This window comes from Sus scrofa, chromosome 1, assembly GCF_000003025.6.
Source record: "Sus scrofa isolate TJ Tabasco breed Duroc chromosome 1, Sscrofa11.1, whole genome shotgun sequence".
NCBI lineage: Eukaryota > Metazoa > Chordata > Mammalia > Artiodactyla > Suidae > Sus > Sus scrofa.
The window spans coordinates 17,515,761-17,533,417 of record NC_010443.5 but is presented as its reverse complement, the minus strand read 5'-3'; the positions used below and the strand labels follow the sequence as shown (position 1 = coordinate 17,533,417).

The following is a 17,657-nucleotide window of genomic DNA, read 5'->3' as shown; positions in this document are numbered from 1 at the left end:
CTTTTTTTTATTACTCAAATGAATTTATCACATCTGTAGTTGTATAATGATCATAACAATCCAGTTTCACAGGATTTCCATCCCATAACCCAAGCACATCCCCCCACCCCCCAAACTGTCTCCTCCAGAGACCATAAGTTTTTCAATGTCTATGAGTCAGCATCTGTTCTGCAAAGAAGTTCCGTCTGTCCTTTTTTCAGATTCCACACGTCAGTGAAAGCATTTGATGTTGGTGTCTCATTGTGTGGCTGACTTCACTTAGCATGATAGTTTCTAGGTCCATCCATGTTGCTAAAAATGCCAGTATTTCATTCCCTTTAACGGCTGAGTAATACTCCATTGTGTATCTGTACCACATCTTCTGGATCCACTCCTCTGTCGATGGACATTTAGGTTGTTTCCATGTCTTGGCTATTGCAAATAGTGCTGCAGTGAACATCGGAGTACACGTGTCTTTGCGAGTCATGGTTTTCTCTGGATAGATGCCCAGGAGTGGGATTGCTGAATCAGGATTGGCCAGTTTTTGAGTGATTATTATTCCATCCTTATTTATTTATTTATTTATTTATTTATTTATTTTGCTTTTTAGGCCCACACCTGCAGCATATGGAGGTTCCCAGGCTAGGAGTCAAATCGGAGCTATAGCTGTCGGCCTACACCACAGCCACAGCAACACAGTATCTGAGCCACGTCTTCAACCTACACCACAGCTCATGGCAATGCCAGGTCCTTAACCCACTGAACGAGGCCAGGGATCAAACCCACAACCTCATGGTTCTTAGTCGGATTTGTTTCTGCTGCACCACAAAGGGAACTCCTCCATCCTCCATTTAAATAGTCTGTCCAGGGGTCTTTAACGAAGACATGCTATGTTCAAGGCATTGTGCTTTTGGGGGGTGGGTAGAGAAGTCTGTCAAAGAGTGTACGATGTAGCAGAAGATTAAAAATATACATAAACATAGAAAAAGGATTTACGTGGTAAGAACTTGACCTGTAGAATCAGTGAAATCGGAGTTCAAATTTCTGCTCTGTCTTTCCGTAAATGATGCTATAACAGTTGGAAATCCAACTTGGGGGGGGAAGGAACCTAAAGCCATACATATTATTTAAGTGGGGGGAAAAAAAGGAACCTAGAGCCATACATATTATTATAAAGGTTAATTCATACTATGTAAAGGTTAACTCAAAATAGATCATAGATCTAAATGTGAAAATCTAAAACTGGAAAAATTTCCAGAGGAAAAAAATAGGAAAAAAATTTTTGTGACTTTGCTAGACAAAGATTCCTTAGATAAAACAACAGAATAAGATCCATAAAAGAAAAAATGCATAACTTGGACTTAATCAAAAGTGAAAACTCTCCTTGAAAGACATTAGAAAAGAAAAAGACAATCACAGACTGAGAAAGTATTTGCAAAGCACATATTTGACAAAGGACTTGTATCTAGAATATATATTCAGATATCTCAAAATTCAATAATAGCAAAACAGCTAGTTTTTTTAAATGGGCAAAGTACTGAATAGAGAACATGAAAAGGTACTTGACGTCACTTGTCATTAGAGAAATGCAAATGAAAACCACAATGAGATACCCCTAGATACCTATTAGAATGACTTTAAAAATTAAACCAGGGAGTTTCTGTTGTGGCACAGCAGAAATTAATCCGACTAGGAACCATGAGATTTCAGGTTTGATCCCTGGCCCTGATCAGTGGTTTAAGGGTCTGGCATTGCCATGAGCTGTGGTGTAGGTCGAAGACATGCTCGGATCCCGCACTGCTATGGCTATGGCACAGGCCAGCAGCTGTAGCTCCGATCTGACCCCTACCCTGGGAACTTCCATATGCAACAGGTGTGGCCCTAAAAAGCAAAAAAAAAAAAAAAAAGAAAAAAAGAAAAACATTTTGGTGGAGTTCCCATTGTGGTTCAGTGGAAACGAATCTGATTAATATCCATGAGGATACAGGATCAATCCCTGGCCTCACTCAGTGGGTCAAGGATCCTGCATTGCCATGAGCTGTGGTATAGATCACAGACATGGCTCAGATCCCGAGTGGCTGCGGCTGTGGTGTAGGGCAGCAGCAGTAGCTCCAATATGACCCTTGTCCTGGGAACTTCCATATGCTGTGAATGAGGCCCTAAAAAAAGCAAAAAAAAAAGAAAAGAAAAAAGAAAAACATTTTGGTAATTTCTTTTTTTCTTTTTTGCTGGAAAATACCCCAGCATGCTTCAGCAGCTGGTTAATGAGTAAACTATGGTATTATATCCATATAATAGAATACCACTCAACCCTGAAAAGGGACGAACTACTGATACTCACGGAAACATGGGTGAGTCACAAATGTTTCACAAACTTCAAACGCTAAGGAAAAGGAGCCAGCCTCAGCAGGCTACATGCTATGTGACTATACTTATGTGACATTCTGAAAAAGGCAAAGCTGTAAGGACACAGATCAGATTAGTGTTTTCAGAGCCTGGGAGTAGGGAAAGGAGTTGACAGCTTTAGGGCATGTGGGAATTCTTTGGGACGATGAAAGTGTCCCTGTCTTGATTGTGGCGGTGGTTACGTGACTAACACAGCACAGTTCAGTAAATGGCATGACGTTTACTATATGCAAATTAGGCCTCTATAAACCTGACTTGGAAGAAGAATACCATAGACACTACTTAGTTTTCTAAAACTATGAAGGTGATAATAAAATAAAACAAAACTCTGCTCTGGCACTTAAGCTAAGTGACCTTAGGCATCTTCCTTAACCTTTATAAACATCTATTTCTTCACCTTTAAAATGAGAAAAAAAGAGCAGTAGTGCTGCATGCAAAATATGTTCTAAGAAGTAAAAGACTCATGAAATAAAATTTGCTAGTTTATTCACAACTCACTCTGTACCAGATTTGGATGTGCCTTTATAGTCATCATTTCAGTCATTTCTTAAAACCGTAGGAGAGGAGTTCCCGTCGTGGCGCAGTGGTTAACAAATCCAACTAGGAACCTTGAGGTTGCGGGTTCGATCCCTGGCCTTGCACAGTGGGTCAAGGATCCGGCGTTGCTGTGAGCTGTGGTGTAGGTCGCAGACGCGGCTCGGATCCCGCGTTGCTGTGGCTCTGATATAGGCCAGCGTCTACAACTCCGACTGGACCCCTAGCCTGGGAACCCCCATATGCCGTGAGAGCGGCCCAAGAAGATGGCAAAAAGACAAAAAAAAAAAAAAAAAAAAAAAAAAAAACGGAGGAGATAGATTCTATTATTAACACGCTGAGAACAGTGCCTGGCATGTAGGACGTGCTCCGTAAGTGTTGATTATTGTTATTCTCCTTATTGAGAATCTTTTATGTCCAGGCACCGTGCTAGGCACTGAGAATAACAAAGGACCATGGAGTTCCTGCCCTCAGGCAGCTCACAGTGAAGACACAATGGACAAATTCATAATCAAAATGCTGTGTGTTGTTTACTGGACTGACCTCGGCGATCATTCCTGGAATGTATTATATAGGATCACCATGTCATACACGGGAAAACTAGCGTGATATTATATGCATCCACTGTACTGCAATTTTAAAAAAAGAAGGCCTTCCCATTGCGGCATAGCAGAAATGAATCCGACTAGTATCCATGAGGTTGGGGGTTCGATCCCTGGCCTCTCTCAGTGGGTCAGGGATCCCGTGGTGCTGTGGCTGTGGTGTAGGCCAGCAGCTGCAGCTCCGATTCTACCCCTAGCCTGGGAACTTCCATATGCCTCGGGTGCAGCCCTAAAAAGCCAAAAAAATAATTTTTTTTTAAATAAAAAAAGGAGTTCCCGTTGTGGGTCAGCGGGTTAAGAACCCCACCAGTGTCCATGAAGGTGATGATTTGATCCCTGGCCTTGCTCAGTGGGTTAAGGGTCTGGCATTTTGGTAACCTGTAGTGTAGGTCACAGATGCAGCTCGGGTCTGGCATTGCTGTGGCTGTGGTGAAGGCTGGCAGTTACAGATTGGATTCAGCTGCAAGTGAGGCCCAGAAGGAAAGGAAGGGAGGGAGGGAGGGAGGAAGAAAGAAAAAGAAGATAAATTAAAAAAAAAAAAAGAGAGAGAGGGGTTTTTTTTGTTTGTTTTTTGTTTTTTTCCTAATTAGTAAAATAGAGTATTCCCTGGTGGCCTAGCAGTTGAGGATTTGGTGTTGTCTCTGCTGTGGCACGGGTTCGATCCCTAGCCTGGGAACTACCAAATACCATGGCACATCCAAAAAGGTAAATAAATAAAGTAAAATGAAATACAATGCAGTGTGTTAAGTGCTTTGGGGGTACTTGCAAGGCACTTTTCTGAGCTCATGGAGGAGGAGGAGGAGGCGGCTCTTGCTGGAGAAAGGACAACACGGCCAAAAATCTTCCCAGGGGAGTAGCATTTGGTTCTGTCTAGAAGGACAGGTTAAGTGTCAGCAGCAATTAGGGATCCAGTGAAGTGTGAGTCACTCCAAATGATAACCAGAAAAAAAAAACTACCTCCCACTCCAAAACACAGGTCATGGGAATGAGTGGCAGAGGAGGGGGACACCATTTGAGCCAGACCCTGAGGTTGGACTCAAAGCTGGACTTGGACATTGTCGGGAAACTGCCTTAACAGAGGCTGGACAGAAGCTCATGGAAGTCGACAAGGCAGCCTGATTCTGACCTACCCTCCTCATGTCCCGATCTTTGGAAAATAGCGTTGATAATCTCCTTACTCATTCCAGGGTTTTCGATTCAGCCTGACTGAGAATAGCCATCTTTAGTACTGGGCTGCAGTTTTTCTCCCTACTTATTAGCAAGTGCATGTAGAGGATGGTTTGAGAATCACTTAAAGTTGTACATTTTTTTTTCCACAAGTGGAGGTGCAGCACATGTTTCTCCATGTCCTGTGATTCTCGGGACTTGTTTAAGTACAGCTAACACTCTCTGGGTGCAAAACACCACTGCAAAACTATTCCAAAGATTTATGGCAACGCAGAGGCATAGAGGAGAGAACATTGAATGAAGTGGCTCTTTGCATAAATATACAAACCTGTGTCGAGACTCTTTACCCTTCTGCTGTCCCCACAACCCCTCAACAGGTGGCACAAGCTCGTGGACATTTGTAGAACAGATGGGATGTCATTTTCATGTTGCTTCTAATTGACCAGGGCCTTGGTGGCTGTGCGCGTGCGGCTGCATGCCTGGTGTGGGCTGGGCAGTGGAAATTCAAACTGCTACCTGCTCCTTCTGGTAGAGAATGGAGAGGCTATCATTGTGTCAACTGGCTAGAACATGTTGTGTTAACGCATAATCAAAGGGCTTATTTTGCTGGTTTTCTTTCCCTTAACGAGTCCTTTCCTTCCCCTTCCCTAGCTCTGAATTTTGGGCAACTTGAACAAGGAAACCTTGTTCCTTTGAAAAGTACCTTTAGCAGAAGCTCAGTGTTTTCCTGTCCAGATTTTCATAAGCAATTTGGGCTGTATTGAATTTACACCAGAAATGAGTTCGCGCGTCTCAGAAATGGTCCAAGGAGGAAGTGAGAAGGGCTGGGAAGTAGCTCAAGCAGTCCTTGAAGTCTATCAGGAATTCTAATCAGAGGATAAACAACACGGCATTGGAAGGTCTGTCCCCAAGCAGCCATAATTTTTGCAATTCTCATTTTATAAGCCATATGGTGCGTGGATGCAGCCCGCTTCCTGTAGTGCACACATGCGATGCCAAGACTAGAGCCACATCCTTCCTCGCTCAGCGTCCAGGAGGACCCTGCCCACTAATTGGAATACTTTTGTTTATGCAAAAATAAAGCTGAGAACACTTACTCTATCAGCTTAGGAACAGTCTTTTAAATTGTATGGGTTCCCTTCTATCATTCAGCTTCTTGGAAGAAAACAAAGCCCAATTATTAATCATATCCTATTAGATCAGCCTTGAAAACAATTTATATGGTAATGAGGAATTTACTGAGCCCACTGAGTATATTATTTGGGGCCTGAGTCTAGGGGTTATTTCTAAGACATTCATGGTCATTTCCCTCTAATCAATGGCATACGGTTTCATTTTTGGCCCTCAAACAAATTTTGGAAATAGATGTCTTTCTATTTTCCTTCTTTCCTCTCCACCCAACACATTAGTGTACCCTTAGCTCAAGAGGAAGGAAAGAAAGAGAGGCTGGAGTTAGAACAACCTATTCTCTCCTAAGGCCCAAATCTATTAATGAATAGTAATATAGATGATGTTTTATTTTTTTTTATTTTTTTTATTTTTTTTATGTCTTTTGTCTTTTTGTTGTTGTTGTTGCTATTTCTTGGGCCGCTCCCGCGGCATATGGAGGTTCCCAGGCTAGGGGATGAATCGGAGCTGTAGCCACTGGCCTACACCAGAGTCACAGCAACAGCGGGATCCGAGCCACGTCTGCAACCTACACCACAGCTCACGGCAACGCCGGATCCTTAACTCACTGAGAAGGGCAGGGACTGAACCCGCAACCTCATGGTTCCTAGTCGGATTCATTAACCACTGCGCCACGACGGGAACTCCTGGATGATGTTTTAAATGCAGCTAATGATCTGCAAACATTCAAGGGATTCAGTGAGTTCCTATTTGTCATTTGTATTAAACAGAATAAAATTTTAATAACCACTACTCTCATTTATTCAATGCTCCTTTTAAGCCAGGTGGATAACATATGAACTGCTTTTCTGCATAATAATAATAAAAGGAGCTAATACATTTATATTGATCACTTACTATGTGCCACTCACAGCATCGACTTCTTCGCAAACCATCTCATTTATTCTTCTCCTCAACACTATGTCATAGACACTTTCATCAGCTCCATTTTGTAGGTGAAGAAAGTGCGGCTTAAAAAATATTTGTTAAAGTTGAACTTGGGGAGTTCCCGTCGTGGCGCAGTGGTTAACGAATCCAACTAGGAACCATGAGGTTGCAGGTTCGGTCCCTGCCCCTGCTCAGTGGGTTAGCGATCCGGCGTTGCTGTGAGCTGTGGTGTAGGCTGCAGACGCAGGTCGGATCCTGCGTTGCTGTGGCTGCGGCCGGTGGCTACAGCTCCGATTGGACCCCTAGCCTGGGAACCTCCATATGCCGCGGGAGCAGCCCAAGAAATAGCAAAAAAAAAAAAAAGACAAAAAGTTGAACTTGAATAGTCAGAGTCAATGTGCTTGACCACTCCCTTGGATCCTTTGATGAGTCCTTAAATGGACAGGGTTTGTTTGTTTGGGGTCGGGGAGCTGGTGTACAGCAGCTTGTTGTGAGATCTCAGTTCCCAGGCCAGGGATCGAACCAGGCTACAGTGGTGAAACCACCAAGTCCTAACCACTAGACCCCGAGGGAACCCCTTGTTTGTTTGTTTCTGATGCAAGTTACCCCCTTGATTGATCAGTTTTATACAAATTCAAAACATGGGCGTTCCCTAGTGGCTCAGCAGGTTAAGGGTCCAGCATTGTCACTGCTGTGGCTCCCATCACTGCGGTGGCACAGGTTCGATTCCTGGCCCCAGAACTTCCACATGCCACAGGCACAGCCAAAATAAATAAGTAAATAAAATGTAGGTTTTTTGGTTTTTGGTTTTTGGTTTTTTTAAGTGTTAAGTTTAAACGATTTTCTTGCCTTGGTTGTAGGAGCTTTCTCGACCTGTCGAAAATCTCGAAATAAGACTAGCCCACCACACCCCTGAACATTCTGCCTTGGCGAATCCCTGTGCGGCCCAGCAGACTCTTCCCCTCACAGCTCTGAGGACACAGTACTCCTTTTGTTCACTGAGTTCCTGGCACATCAGTGTTTTCAAACGAGAATCAAAACAGAGCCCAAACGTTACCGCAGCCTAGCTCGATTTAAAACTTTCATTATTTTTCCAAGGGATTTTACTTAAAATGTAGTGTTCCTGGAGTCAGATCACCGTGTTTACTATTTAAGGTCAAGTTTTGCTCTTATCTAAGTTTTTCCAGTTGGGAGCAGCTTCCACGGTCTACGCTCTGTTTCTCCCCATTTAGATGGGAGAGGCTGAGTGGAAACCCACCAGCATCCCTGGCAGAGGCAGTGGGGGGGGGGGCAGGCTCTTTATTTTTAATTCACTGGAATATGAAGGGAGCCGCTCTGGAGCTGTTTTCAGTCTAGACAGGATATGATGATAATAGCACAAATAAAAGTTCATGTATTCCAGCCAGGGACAAATTAAGTGGGTGCAGGGCACAGATATATGGCATGCTGTTAGTGACATCGAGCAGCACAGGGCCCACTTCAGGGCACGATGCCCAGATTAATTGGCTTGCCCAGAATGCATCTATGATTAGATGCAAGCTCTCAGAAAATGCTACGTAGTTCCCAATTTATCTTCTCAATTTATCTTCTCAGAGGCCCTGAAAGTTAGACATTTTATTTTATAGACCAGGAGAGTGAGTGGCATTTGACACCACTGGTTCACGAAATAATTTGCTAGTTTTCCTTCCTAAGCATAGATATTTCCTGGAGACACCGGCCATGTTGAGACGATGCAAGGAGTATTAATTGTTGCTCTGCCAAGGGTGGCCAAGCTATGGCACAGTCGGGGATTACAGACTTATGGGAAGAGGGATGTATCTTGAATATATGTTTGCATGAAGGATCAAAGTGAGGCTCTTTATGTCACACGAGCTACTGAAATAGAACACCCGAGATTGCTGTGCTTAAAAATACTACCGTTGGTGCCTTGAGGAGTATAATGGTGATCAGATGGGGCACCTGGCTGCCTGCGGTCCCCTCTGAATCGGCTGGAAAAGGGAAGGAATCAGGAGAAATAGCCAAGGGCACAGAGCAACTTCAAAAATAGCATCTCTTTGTGGAAAAGCTCAAGATAAATAGTGAAGAAGGTAGGCTCTGTATCCAAGAAAAATCCAGGGTGAAATTCTCTTGCTGCTAACCAAAGGCTAAATACTGCTTGTGGATGCAGACAAGCCATTCCAATGGCCTCCACTGAACCTGGGCGTGCGTGAGCCAATGATAAAATTCAGTCCCATAAAGAGCTCTTGTTAATCTGTGGCACCATGTTTACCATCAAACCTGCAAATCCAGGAAAGTTAAACACTGTGGGTGGATCAAAAGAGGTGGTTCCTGAATATTTGTTATTATTATGGAGGAAATAGTGAGGAAAGCAACAGTGCTTGTTTGCTTTTTTTGGATGCTGGATCCATTCAGGTCCATTTAAAGGTTCCATTCCTTTAAACATTTACCATAGCGCACTTCTGTTCCTTTTTGGAAATGCTGCAACATGTAAACCTTTGCAGGACCTTCCAGGGTTTAATAGTGAGGCATTGGAGAATGATCAGAAGTAATTGAAAAGGTTATGCTTTCTAGACAAGGTCTTGAGAAGAACTCTGTCTCTCAGCCTCAGGAACTCAATCCTTTCAATTCTTGCAGTTAGTCACACAGAGAATCTAGAAGACTAGGACTTTGAGTGAGTGCTGAGAATTCCTGCCCATACTGGATACCAGAGACGGTGTGGTCTAAGGCAGCAGTGTCATTTACTTCAATCTTCACTACTCATTCATTCATTCATTCATTCAATCATTCCTTTATTCATAGACGTGTCTGGCTGGCACTGAATTTGCCTCCACGAAGGCTTGAATCTGGAGGTGCAAAAGTAGCAGGCATCTTCTGCAAGGTGATGAATAGGTAGCATTATAAAATATATAATCTGTAGAATGAGATCTATACCTAAAAAACACTAAATAAGTATTAGCTACTAATTTTAACTGTGCTTATCATTAAACAACACAGTAACAACATAGACAAATTTTAAAGATAATTTAATTCCTGATCCCACCATTCTAAGGCATCACCAGTTTTCAATTTACTTCATTTATTTGTTTAAAATATAAAATATATTTGTTGACCTCCGGGTCAATTGCAAACACTGGCATATATTTGCAGGTTCTCGTCTCACCTATGTACATACACCTTCCTGATTTCTAAGAGTTAAGTTTTTCGTACAGAGGGTATTTTCTCATAGTCTTACTTATTCTTTATGTTAACTAATCAGTAGATATTATTTCTTCAATATCATCACTTCTTTGCGGGATCTTAAGCTTCTTTCTAAATCTTCAGTATTATAAAAATGCAATCATAAGTCTCTGAGCACAGAGTTTCTGATTTCTTTCCAAGAATTTACCAGGATAAGTTCCCAGGAATCTAAATGCTGGCTCAGACGACATGAACAGTTTTACGGATTTTGATGCATCCTGCCAAATTTCTGAATCTTGTGCCAATTTACATTTATAATTTTCTTTATATTGGTCACATTCCATTGCCACTTTCATGAAGATACTGCTTGATTTCTAGATGGAAAACTGAGGAACATTCTAGTCTCATCGAGAATGCATACATAGGGATTTCCCTTGTGGCACAGGGGTGGAGGATCTGACTTCTCACTGCAGTGGCTTGGGTCGCTGCTCTGGCAGGGGTTCAAACCCTGGCCTAGGAACTTCCACATGCTGCAGCTGCAACCAGAAAGAAAGAAAGAAAGAAAAAGAATGCCTGCACAAGCCATTTCTTATAAGAAGTATCTTCCAGATGGCTTAACCTATACATTATATAAATGCCTTCTACTAGACAGGAAAGCCCCTTTCCTCCTTCCCAAACTTTTAGCATCTTCTTACTTCCTCACTCCCTAAGACAGTCCTGTACTGAAACACCCACGCATGCTGTTTCTGAACATTAGAAATGGAAAAGACCTCAATTATCTTTTTACCCCCTTCATTTTAGAGTGAGGGACCCTGAGAGCTAGGGAGACTCAATTATTTCAGATCCCAGGGTGGGTGGGGAGATCTAGAAGGAGGTCCCCTGCATAGCGCTGACTAGTACTGCTGCTAGGAAATATCAAGGGGGTGGCGCAGGTACTAATATTGGAAACAAAAAGACAATATCAGCATGACCTTTGGGTAGGTGTGACCTGCATATTAGTGAGATGTTCCAAATTTTTCTCCCTCCCTAATGTGCCCATGGCTTTGCATGTGGACCCTGTTATCATGGGTGTGGGATGACCTACGCAGCCTGGGGACTGTCAGTGGAACAGGGTGCACTTGGGAAGAAAAATGAAGGCACCATCCCAGAAAGGAAATTATGAAGTATTAACATGCAAAGGTTGTGCTCTCACAGAGCTTTAAGACTGGTCTCCTTGGTTGACAGCAGACAAGGTGCCATGTGGCTGACTGCTTTGTTCTTTGAGCTTTGGGTCTAGCCATGCGCTCACTAGCATTTTTTAAAACAGAGAGCTTCAAGTTCTTCCAACATATAATGATATTTTATGTCTTTGTGCCCATGTACCTACTGTTCTCATAGTCTGAAACCAGCTCAGCCCCTATGTGCCTGGCCAATTTCAACCCTTCCTTCAAGATTTATTAACTCAGAGGAAACCTCTTGCAGGAAGCCTTCCATGATGCCTCTAGGCTACCATGACCATCCAGTTTCTCAGTTCATAAAGGGCCTGTGGATTCTTTTATCACACTGGGCTGAGCATATTTATGTATCTGTCTCCCTCACTAGACTAAGCTCATCAAAATCAGAATCTGTGACTTATTTTCATATCCCACAATGTTTAATACAGAGTAGACATTCGGTAAATATTTATTGAACTGAAATATATGAAGAGGATTTGTGAAAATTCTAAAATCCATTGAAGATGATCTGGGTCTAGCATCAGGAAAATGTGACTAGAAAGTAATTCTCTCTTAGAATGTTTAAATCTGATCAATGTTGTGGTATTATTGAGTAGGAAATGTGTTAACAGGAAAGGGGTAGCCTGATCTCTGTACAAGAGAAACCTGGTAATAATAATTTCTCAAGAATGTAAATTATTTTAGTGTTTCTGCTGTGGTGCAGTGAGTTAAGGATCCAACTGCAGCAGAGGTACACGTTCAATCCCCAGCCCAGTGCAGGAGCTTAAAGGGCTGGAAGCTTCCATATACTGTATATGTGGCCATAAATTAAAAATAATAAATCTAAATCATTTGTATCATCACCATCATCTCCTCTAGGATCTTAATCTAGTAGTATTCTGTGTTGAATCTTCAATCTTGGAGTTCCCATCGTGGCACAGCAGAAATGAATCTGACTAGGAACCATGAGGTTGCAGGTTGGATCCCTGGCCTTGCTCAGTGGGTTAAGGATCCAGCGTTGCCATGAGCTGAGGTGTAGGTCGAAGATGCGGCTTGGATCTGGCGTTGTTGTGACTGTGGTGTAGGGCAGTGGCTGTAGCTCTGATTAGACCCCTAGCCTGAGAAACTCCACACGCTACAGGTGCTGCTTACCTTATATATTTGCTCAGATCTTTCACATGTTTAGACACATTGTCAAACTTGATGGTCCCTTCTGTTATCTTTCTTCACCCATTTTTCTCCCATCATTTCCTCAATCCCCTTCCATCTAGTTTCCACTCCTTCTTCTACACTGAAATTTCACTGGCTAAATAGAGTTACCAGTCCCCCCCAAATGAACATGAGGTTGATACTTATACTGTTGACTTTTCCATGAGGTCAGACCTTGTGGATCCCTCCCTCCTTCCTATAATCCTCAACTCCCTTGACATCCTGCTGTCATGATTCTCTTCCTACCCCTGGGACCGCTCTCACCCAGACAACACGGCATTACCCCACGTCCTCTTCAATGCTAGTGTTCCCCAAGTTCTGTCCTTGTCAATTTTCCATTCTCACTTATACCGGTGGATTTCAATCTTTGCTCCCCATCCCACTCGCCTGGGACTCTTTCAAAAATAAAGATACCTGAAAGAAGGGAACATTTATGAACGGTTGGTAGGAATGTAAATTGGTACAACCACTATGGAAAACAGTATGGTTCCTCAGAAAATGAAAAATCGGACTACCATCTTATCCAACAATTCTACTTCTGGGTATATATTCAAAGGAATGAAGAAGCATCTCAAAGATATCTGCACTCCCATGTTCACTGAAGCAGTATTCTCAGTAGGCAAGATATGGAAACCACCTAATATTATTAAGCGGTAAGAAAGAAGAAGATCTTGTTATTGGTGGACTTGGAGAGCATGACGCTAAGTGAAAGAAGTCAGAAAGACGAATACTGTATGATATTACTCATATGTAGACTCTAAAAGAGCTTAATTCATAGAAACAGAGAGTAGAATGGTGGTTACAAGGGGCTAGGGGTGGAGGAACTGGTGAGATATTGGCCAAAAGGTAAAAACTTCCAGTTGTAAGACAAGTTCTGGGGAATCTAAGGTACAGCATGGTGAGTACAGTTAATCCTGCTGTATTATACTTGAAAGCTGCTGAGAGAGTAGATCTTCAATGTTCTCACCACAAAAAAAGGCACGGTCATGGTCATGGTCATTGCGTGACATGATGGTGATGGAGGTGTGAGCTCACACCAAGGTGGCAATCATCTTACAATATATAAGTGAACACACTGTACACCTTAAACTTACGCAATGTCATAGGTCAATTATATCTCAGCAAAGCTGGAAGGAGAAAGCAGGAGTACTTCAGGAAAAATTAACAGTCGGAACAAAACAGAGAAGCAGAAAATAGGAAATACAGAGAACGTGGGGGAAAGTAGATAAGAGCCTCCCAGAGTAACTCTATGTTGGATCATAACAGAAAATCAGGCTGGAAAAGCAGTGTGGGATCAGACAGGAACTGACGTACCCCTGCTAAAGTGCCCGCATTGTTATGCCTTGTAGCCTTTTGCCTAGATTAGCAGCATGGCTGAAAAGTTGCCCCGTCTAAATTTTCACCCCCTTCTAGGTTCCACATCACCATTCATTATAAAATAAACCTAAGTTGAACAACTGAACAATTTATTTTCAAAAACACAAGTGTTTACACTCCCTCCCTCCTTTCTTTAGGCTGCACCTGCAGCATGTGGAAGTTCCTGAGCCAGGGATCAAACCCACGCCAAGGCAGTGACCCAAGCCGCTGCAGAGACGATGCTGGATCTTTAATCTGCTGTGCCTCGAGGGAACGCCTTATACGGCTCGTTTGATGCTTCTGAAAACCAGAGCTGTGTTTTGTCAAAATCTAACATAATGTCAGACATAATCGGCCCTCAGTCAATTTTTTTTTTTTTTTTTTTTTTTGCTTTTTTGCTTTTTTTTTAAGGGCCACATCTGCGGCATATGGAAGTTCCCAGGCTAGGGGTCCAATCGGAGCTACAGCTGCCCCTCTACACCACAGCCCCAGGAACACGGTATCTGAGCCACATCTACAACCTACACCACAGCTCACTGCAATACTGGATCCTTAACCCACTGAGTGAAGCCAGGAATCGAACTCGCATCCTCATAGATCTTAGTTGGGTTCGTAAACTGCTCAACTACAAAGGGAACTCTGTCCCTCAATCAATATTTGTTGCCTAATGAATCAATGAATGAATGATGGACCAAGATATCTCCAATTTGAACCAGTAGGAAAGACTAGTCAAAATTATGGAATATTCTCAAAGAGAACAGAAAGTAGTATAAATTGAATGGCTTATTTAGAAGAATTACACACGAGGTATTTTATGGCACTTTTAACTGGCTGTAAAAGAATTTCTGATGTTGATGAAACAGCCTCCTTTTTTTTTTTCTCTTTTTAAAGTTTTATCCTGTTAATTTAGTTAGTAAACTCCTACCTGCACCCCCCCACCCCCGCCCCCAATAGTACAAAAGCAAATTTTACCCAGCTTGGAATGAATTATCATGAATCGTGATTAGTCATTCTAAATTAAAGTAGATTTATTTATGGATTTACTAGTGAATGGTTGATTTGTCCCTTGGCTATCATTAATCTTTAGCTTCTTAATTTTGCCTTTCGGTAGTTATTACAGAGAGAAATACAAATTTCCTAAAGGTATTTTACAGGGTTTTTTGTTTTGCTTTGTTTTGTTTTGATCGCTGAAGAGTAGCTCTTATTTGGGTAATTCTTATTGTCTATGCTACTCTTGAAGAGTTCTTTGGCAAATGAAGATTTGTATTTTTCATCTTTTTTCCTTTCATGTGTGTTCCATTTAGACCAGGAAATTGACATTTCAGCCCAGAAGACTTAGGCCAGATGTTAGTCCACTGGCTGAAAGATGGATTTCCTGCCCTAATAGGTGACCTCTGAAAGCAAAATAGGCTTTTTCTTAATGGATAGACTGTCCAAATGACCTCATTTCTAGAACAAGGGGCCTTTGTTGTGTCTCTTTGCTGTTGGAATCAACATCATCTGATTTTTGAAAATACTCAGTAGATAAAGAGGAGCTAGTACCTAGTTGTTTCATTTATAAGGCAGAGGAAAAAATTATGCTTAGGCAATACATTTTTTGTTCCTTTAAAAATATTTGTGTTCCTTAAGAGGGAAATGGTGCAGAAAATCTGGTGCCTGCGTACCCATATTAATACTTCTCTTAGATTTTAGTCCTTATGCCAGCCAGCACTAACCGTAGGAGCAGAGCATGTTACGTTTCCCTAAACAGGGAATTGTTTCACTAAGCTTGACCAAGGCACTATTTAAAGAAGTAACCATGACCCCAGTGTCCTGCCACTCAAATTTCTATCTCTGTATGTGAGAAGCTCATTGAGACATTCTCATGGTGCCACCTCTTTTGATGAGTTCTTCACCAAGTTCATTTATTTATATCTTCAACTGTATAAGGCGGCTCAGAAAAATTGAGATAATTGAGCCTTTGTGTGTGTGTGTGTGTGTGTGTGTGTGTGCACATGCGCGCGTGCCTCTGTGTGTGTCACAGGAAATGCAATTTGAAAGAAAGTACCCAGGAAAGGAAAATGGCTTTGAATGACTGAGGGGAGATTGAAAAATTTACTATACATGGGAAGGATTGCGTGAGAAGAAAGATGCATGGATCTGAGGTTCTAAAATGATAGAACTTTATAGCAGAAAGGAAAGTTGAGATTTCTTCTCTCTCTCTCCCTTCTTTTTTTCCCTTCCTTCTTTTTTCAGAAACAGGAATGGGAGTACCTTTTTAACAGCCAACAGGTACATTTAAGGGGTGTAATAGCCTCATTCCTTGTGGTCCAAAATGTTGGCTCTTCCATGAAAGTCATAGAACAGAATAAAGCCAAGCTCTTTTCGGACTTCACATCAGGCTGGACAATGCAACTAAGACTCATGGTTGTCTCAAGTAATTTATGCAAATATGTGACTCTTTAAAAAAAAAATGAGTGGTAAAAATGGATATCACACTTTCCTTTGTTTTAATGTCAACACATATTTTTTCCAGAATGTTACACTCAGCTCAATGCCCTCCCATTTAATAGTCATATGCAAACTATTTTGCATATGTACAATTTTATTTATAAATAATCTGTTATTGAAAGTATTCTAGATAATACATCAATTCTGGATAAGATTTGTAGTAGTCTTCTTAGTCTTCCGTGGTTTCTGGGATTAATTTTGTAAGTGCGAATCTTTTGTTCTGTGTATATAACATTACAGCACTTCAAAGAAGCAGAGTGATAGTTTTAATTGGAGCTTTTAAATTGAATAGAAAAAAATGTATTTTTCACAAGTATGTTTAAGCAAGAGAGACAGCCAAGGAGGCATTCTCATTGGGTAAAGTTTATAAAATAGACAAGATTGATGAAGCAATTTGGTTGGTGCCTGATACTTGCCAGCTGTGCTTTTAAGACTTTTCTTGCACAATTGGGAAATATTTAACATAATCTCTGATCTCTTATTAACACATTCCTTTTTTTTCCTCTCTTACAGTCTCCTAAGCTAAACAGATAAATAGCACAGAGTATGATGCTAAAGATCATTCCTTCTCCACGCTTCCTTTTGTTTCTCGTTTTCAGTGTCAGTCAGCTCTCACAGAACCTCACAGCTCCCGCAGGAGACACTGCTCTTGTGTTAGTTCAGAAGTAATTATATGGTGAGTTGAAGTCTCTGGGTTCTTTGCCTGAAACATTGTTAATTCAATGTTGTCAGCCCCCTCAGAGGTTTTTGTTTCTTGTCTAGAATGTGTGTTACTGAAGAGTTCAGAACCCTCATATTTCAGAATCACTAAGGGCTTTAGAAATGATGTAGTCTGACCCGACTCTGCAAAATGAAATCTCGGTCACATCGTATTATGCCTGATGGAATAATTCCCAGGCAGAACTTTGGTGTTTACATTGCATCAACACAGAGGAAAACTGAACTGGCCAGGCTAGTAACATTGCTTATCAGAGTGGAAGAAGAGATTTCAGAGAAAAGTATTTATAGCCCTGCAGCCTCATTTGGTTTATTTACCTTCTTTCCTTGGCCTTTTTGGGCTGTCTTCACTTAGTTTTCATTTCTCTTTGGTTTGCTCTTAGCTCTTTGCTCAATCTCTCTTACCAAATACTCCATGATGAAGAGGCTTTATTATTATTATTTTCTTTTTAGGGCCACACCTGTGGCATATGGCAGTTTCCAGGCTAGGGGTCAAATTAGAGCTACAGCTGCTGGCCTACACTACAGCCACACCACCACCAGATCAGAGGACCATCTGCGACCTACACACAGCTTGTGGCCATCCCAGATCCTTAACCCACTGAGTGAGGCCAGGGATCAAACTCATATCCTCATGGATACCAGTTGGGTTTTTAACCCACTGAGCCACAGTGGGAACTCTGAAGAAGCTTTTAAACAGGTACTACTTTAGCAGGGGTTTGGCTTGCTTTGAAGGGAGTTGTGAAAAAACTGTACACTTACATTTATTTGG

At 41.8% G+C, this 17,657-nt stretch overlaps 1 protein-coding gene across 2 annotated transcripts in view; it reads left to right on the top strand.

Annotated features, from left to right (window-relative positions):
• Window positions 1–17,657, top strand: part of SASH1 (SAM and SH3 domain containing 1) — a 356,754-nt gene that overhangs the window by 129,700 nt on the left and 209,397 nt on the right. The gene's annotated exons all lie outside the window — the stretch shown is intronic.